Source organism: Barbus barbus (genome assembly GCF_936440315.1).
Source record: "Barbus barbus genome assembly, chromosome: 39".
Classification (NCBI taxonomy): Eukaryota; Metazoa; Chordata; class Actinopteri; order Cypriniformes; family Cyprinidae; genus Barbus; species Barbus barbus.
The window spans coordinates 5336566-5342565 of record NC_136717.1 but is presented as its reverse complement, the minus strand read 5'-3'; positions in this window follow the sequence as shown (position 1 = coordinate 5342565).

Sequence of the window (6000 nt, the reverse complement as noted above, 5' to 3'; positions counted from 1 at the left end):
TGCAACTCGTAATGTGATCTATGTTAAAATGTCCCTGTCAAAAGATATATATATATAGCTATAGAAAATCATCGCGTCAGTTGAAATTGAGACATAAATCGAGTATACGACGACAAGATTTAACCTCTTCAGTAGCGAGACATTTTAATGAAATGGGACATGACATCAAGCAATTGGAATGTATAGGACTAGAAGAGGTTTTTGGGTCACATCGAGGAGGTAATATAAATAAGCAACTATTGAAACGAGAAGCATTTTGGATCGTTGACGCCAAACGGCATGAATGAAGAACTAGAACTTCAATATTTACAGTGTGAAAACCATAATTTCTTATGACGATGTATTTCTGAATTTTCCATTGTTATACTATTTAAAGTCAATTGATGGAGTTGTTGAATGTTTATTTAAACAGTATGCTTGTTTAAAAGCGATTAAATGAATAATCCTCGATAATTCTTGCCTTAGTCACGGATGTGTAGTGTGATGTACTAGTGAATATGATGTTTTGTGTTGTGAAAATTGTTTAGTAGTTAAAAAGGAAATGTTTTAATGATTGTGGTGATTCAACATTGACGAATCTTCATTTCTGTTTTGAGCTGCGTGCGCTGAAGATCACCAGTTGCAATGAAGCACTTTGATCGTGAGTTTTTAATCAACAAAATATTACAATTTACAGTTCTTCAGAAGGCTGTGAGTGGCTGCACACGCGAACTTGACTGTGCTAGCATTTTTCCATAACAATGTGCTGAAACATGACATACTGTTTTACAGTCATGTTCTCATTATAATTTTATGTAGCCTACTGTATATGACAGATTTATTCTGCACGTTGCCCTTAATGGTACCTTCCTTTTCAAAGCGATTCAAGCAATTAAAAACCATTATTCAGTTTGAATATCGTTACACACTACTGCCTACCCATGGTCTCTGGGATGAAAAGCTGTGCAGGACCACATCTGCCCACAAAGCCCACATCCTTCAGTCCAAAGTAGAGTGTGTACTAGCAAAGCGTGCTGTAGAGAAGGCTCCAGCTGTCCACAGTGAATCTCAGGCCCATCCTTGACTTAAGATGTAGCCATGTTAAACCTTAAGCGCTCTGACACACCAAAACGAAGTCAGGCCGTCATCACTGAGCATGCTGAATCACATGACACCGATGGTGAGAGAGAAAACTCGGATTGGCTGTAAAGCAAAAGTGATCAATGCATGCAAAGAATTTGAGATGGCGCAGACAAAAGGCTGTTGTAATTTTATATCATCTTACCTGAGAATTTCAGTACGTCAATACGATCGTAACAACATGAGCCATCTGGAATGAACAAAGTTATCAACATTATTCAAATTGGTAAGCAAGCACTGCTTTGTTTACAGTTTGTAAACAGTATGTGCAGTCTCTTTTTGAATGTCAAATATAGACTGTTCTCACCTGCTGATATCGACAGATATATAGACTGCGACCTCTAACAAAATGTAGGCACATCAGCAGGAAAAAAAGATCACAAAATGCTATAATTTGATTGCAGCTTATGAGATCTTGTCAGCTCCTCAAAGTGCACACATATACATATAATTATTTGTTGGTTGGAAAATCTTTAAAAACAAAAGAGGGTTGTTGAAGTACAATAAATACAGAAATATTCTGTGATAAGTAAAAAAAAAAAGTTTTAACTTATGCAGTTACTTTAATTCTTAAGTTTGTTCCCATTACACCAATGAAATGCAAAATGGTTGCACAGCAACAACTTATTTGAATGTTTCTATTGTCAGGTTAGATTTCATGCTAAAGAGGTTCCTGGGGTACTCTTCTGGGAAAGCACTGTGCAATCACATGGTGGCATTATTGTTTCAAAGTGCTCACTACAGTACCATGGGTTTGAAGACAGTGCCATTGCCACTATCATGCACCAGCTCACTGCAGACCTGGCACCGGCCAAGGACACAGGTAAGAAATTAAAATTTGTTACATTTAACTATGTTGGTTATAGCGGTTTATAATGATTGTTGTCAATTAATAGTTTATCATCATATTTATGTAACAGGGAATTGCACCGGAGGCGACAAATGACACGACAGTGCGTAAACCAGTACCAAAGACCAGCTGGAGTGAAATGTACACTGTACAGAGCATATGATGGAAAGTCTGAATGAACCTACAGCTGTCCATGCATTTGAATAAATTGTAATCTAATAAAGATATGTATCTTTCATTTTTGTAGAAGTCTTCAATTGATATTATTATCTGATGTAAATGATTAATCTCATGATATAAGGGTTTGGGGCAGCTTAACAAAACACTTCATACTTTAATGTATATTTGAAGAGAGGTGATAAATTAATCTCTCTGGTGTCTACTACAGTATGAAAAGTCTAGTGACATTATAATGATATATATAGATTATACTTGATATATCTCACTTTTATGTCAGGGCCACTTCCAGATTAAACATCGTATACAGTTTAAGATCTTGCTAATTACCTATAAGGCCCTGAATGGTTTGGCACCTCAGTATTTGAGTGAGCTCTTATAGTCCTTCATGTCCGTTGCGATCTTAAAAATCTGGCCATTTGATAACACCTAGAATATTAAAAGCTCCCAAACTCTGGAGCATTCTACCTAACACTGTTCGGGAAGCAGACACACTGTCAGTTTAAATCTAGATTAAAGACCCATCTCTTTAACTTTGCTTACACACGCAAAATTTCTAATTTAGATTCGGATTGTGGAAGCGTTCAATTCTCTACAACAAATCCCACAAAGATAAGAAAAAAGGATTCCGCTTGGAGAAGCATCACTGAATATGCATGGTAAGTTATAAGTTTAGACATTTTCAGCTATGTTGTGCTAATGCTCTTACCTTTCTGTGAAGCATCAATCTGTGTAAAATATAATGGAGGGAAATCCGCTTGTATTTTTAATGTTAAGTAACAGTAAGTAGAGTGACCAGACATGCTGATTTTAAGCGCTGTGTCCCTGTGTCCAGACAATCTATTAAAAAACACATCTGTCAGGCACATAGCATGTAAACACTGTCAGTGTCATGTCTCTAGTTAGCTAACGTTACTGTTATCAAGACCATGTAATCGAGACACGCCAACAGCACATATCTATAACATCTTCCTAAACTGACCTATCTTTTTGCGGTTGTGTTTTGTTAATAGTTATTGTTATTGATATGGACGGACATATGGTAGTTTACCGTGGCATGTAGATCAATAGTTTTTGGTATAATTGAAATGCTATGTCTGTTCATTAACACAATGCACACATATTGTGGACCATGACTTTGCACATTTGGGATGTTTTCCCATACTGATTCAAATCATAATCTAATGGCAGACTATAGTGGCAGAAATATATCTCAAATATACGTTTGTTGAAGACAAAACAGTTGAACAGAAATGAATCATTTTTATTCTGAAGTAGTGAAAAAATGCCACGAGAGTAAATTATAAAGTTTGCATCAATCAGTTGATAAAACTATGTTTGAGTGATTCTGATAACATTTCGATGTTTTGAAGTTTATTGGTCAGGAACAAGCATTCCTGCCTGAGAGCTGAAGTAATCAGCAAATTTCTCTCGCACGTGACGCTTCAGGAACATTCAGTGTCTTCCCCCTCATTCCTCTGCCTAGTGTTGAGTTGCTGTAGACACCTCCATCACTGTTTTTTTCCAAAATCACCTACTTGGATTACAGTGAATTTGTAGTTTGCATCAACAAGGGCAAGCAAATTGATGGAGAAGGAGCCTTTGTAATTGTAAAAAAGGCTTCCAGATTTTGGTGGAGCAGTGATGCAGATGTGTGTACCATCTAGCACCGATTTTCAAAGGACAGTGCTATGTCCTTCCACATTCCTTCTGTGGGCTTTGGGAGATATACTGGCAACATTAGCTTTTCAATGGCCCTACATGTCTCTTTCATACAATCAGACAATGTCTGGACTCCAAGATGCTAGCAGTACGCCAGACTGTGCATCGAGTCTCCTGTTGCCAAATACCTGTAAATAAAAAAAATTAAGAAAATAAAGAAGAGAGAGAACAGTCAACGGATGATGGGGAAAGAGAAAGTGAGAGAGAATACACAGTAAGAAAAGACCAACAAGGAAAGGCAACATCAAGACCTAGAAAGAAGAGGTCATCAGCCCAAATGGAAGCTTTTTTTATTGAGTTTGGCACCTGAGCTGAGGAGAGTAACAGTAAATAAAGGGCAATTCAAAATCTAATTGATGTCACTCATTGTCAACTGGGATGAGGAGCAGCATCAGGTGTCCAGGCAAACATCTAATTATCAATTTCCATCTCAATACCTCCCTCATGTGGAACTTCACAACTACATGCCTAAAAATACGCACAGCCTGCCAAATCATCCTAATTTCTCACCTGCACCATCACCTTCACAGTGTAGCTGGGGAAATTCACACACTTCCAAGTCTTGATGTGCGCGCGCACACACACACACACACACACACATACATTCTCAGGAGCTAAGTAGTTTTTATTTCTGTATTAAATGGTTTGAGTTTGATTATAATTTTCCTTCCATAATTAAAGTTATGAGCTTTGTTTGAATTTCCCTATGAACAACAACAAATAAACTGGTTGTCATATGAGAAAAAATGGCACTAATCGGGTACAAATTATTTATTTTTAGTTAAACTATCATTGTGTGTTACTTTTAAGAGCCACAGATTTTGAAAACTGTTAAAACTGTGAATTCTGTGCAAATTAACAACTGTATTTCATAACAAAGTTTGTCTAACAGTCACTGAGTATGTATTTATTAATAATGGAAATTATTTATTTATTTGATTATTTACTCAATGCGAGTGTGGTACTGAAGTGCGCTTCCAAAAGAGAGCCCGCCCACCTGCTCTTCTGATTGGCTGTGATATTTGATTGATTCTGTCACGTCACGCTGTCGCGTGTAGTTAGGACACGGTGTTAGAAGAATGGCATCTACGCTAATATTAGTCTGTTTCTTTCTTATTCCGAGGTCACCGTAGCCACCCAGATCCAGACTGTATCCAGTCCAGATGGTGGATCAGTACCTAGAGATGACCTCTACAGCCCTGAACGTCAGTGAAGATCCAGTCTCCTAGACGGCCATCGGGACAAGACCACAGGAACCAGATGAGTCCTTTGCACAATCTGACTCTGCTGCAGCCTAGATTTAAACTGCTGATTTTGTCTGGCCAGAGGAGAATGACACTATTTCGACACACTATTTCCCGTCTAAATACTGTAAAGCTGATATAAAGCCACCCAGCTTTATATCAAGCTGATGTAAAGCTGCTTTGACACAATTTGCATTGTTAAAAGCACTATACAAATAATAGTGACTTGACTTGATTATAGAACTATGTTTTAGACCCTGCTCTGTTTTTTTATGCCCTTCACTCGCAAACTTCCCTCCATCTCGTTCACTCAGATGTACGTCATTGATTATGTTGCATGAGTGCACACTTCTGGTGGAACCCTTGGAATGGGCTGAACTGGAACTTCCTAAGCCCTTGATCACTTAGAATCTGCTATGGAGTTGGTTTATTGTTTCCATTTTTTCCCTTACAGATTTGTTTGGTGGATCATTCTATTTGTAAATAGGTATGCTTGGGCTGTTATAAATGTTTTTAAAAAATGATATATTATAGAGTTGTTTGGGGTTGGGATAAATTAAAAGCGATCTGCGATGACGTCACAATCGTGGTCTATTGAGCAGCCTGAAGTGTGCATATGAAGCTCCCTTGGTCAAAATCAAGGGATTGAGGGTCTGTCCATATAAACTTCCCTCGTTCCCCACCAAATAAATCCATTCCACCTTTCTGTGTTTGGGTTTTGATGCCATTATATAGCAGCTGCAAGTCTTCATTAATTCTTTGTAACACACCATCAACACCACACTCATCAATATCATTAGCTTTTGTTATAGCAAGGAGTCTGATTGCAGCAAGCTTCGACCTGAACTTGGGGTCTATATTTCTTAAAGTATAATAAACCATCAGTAT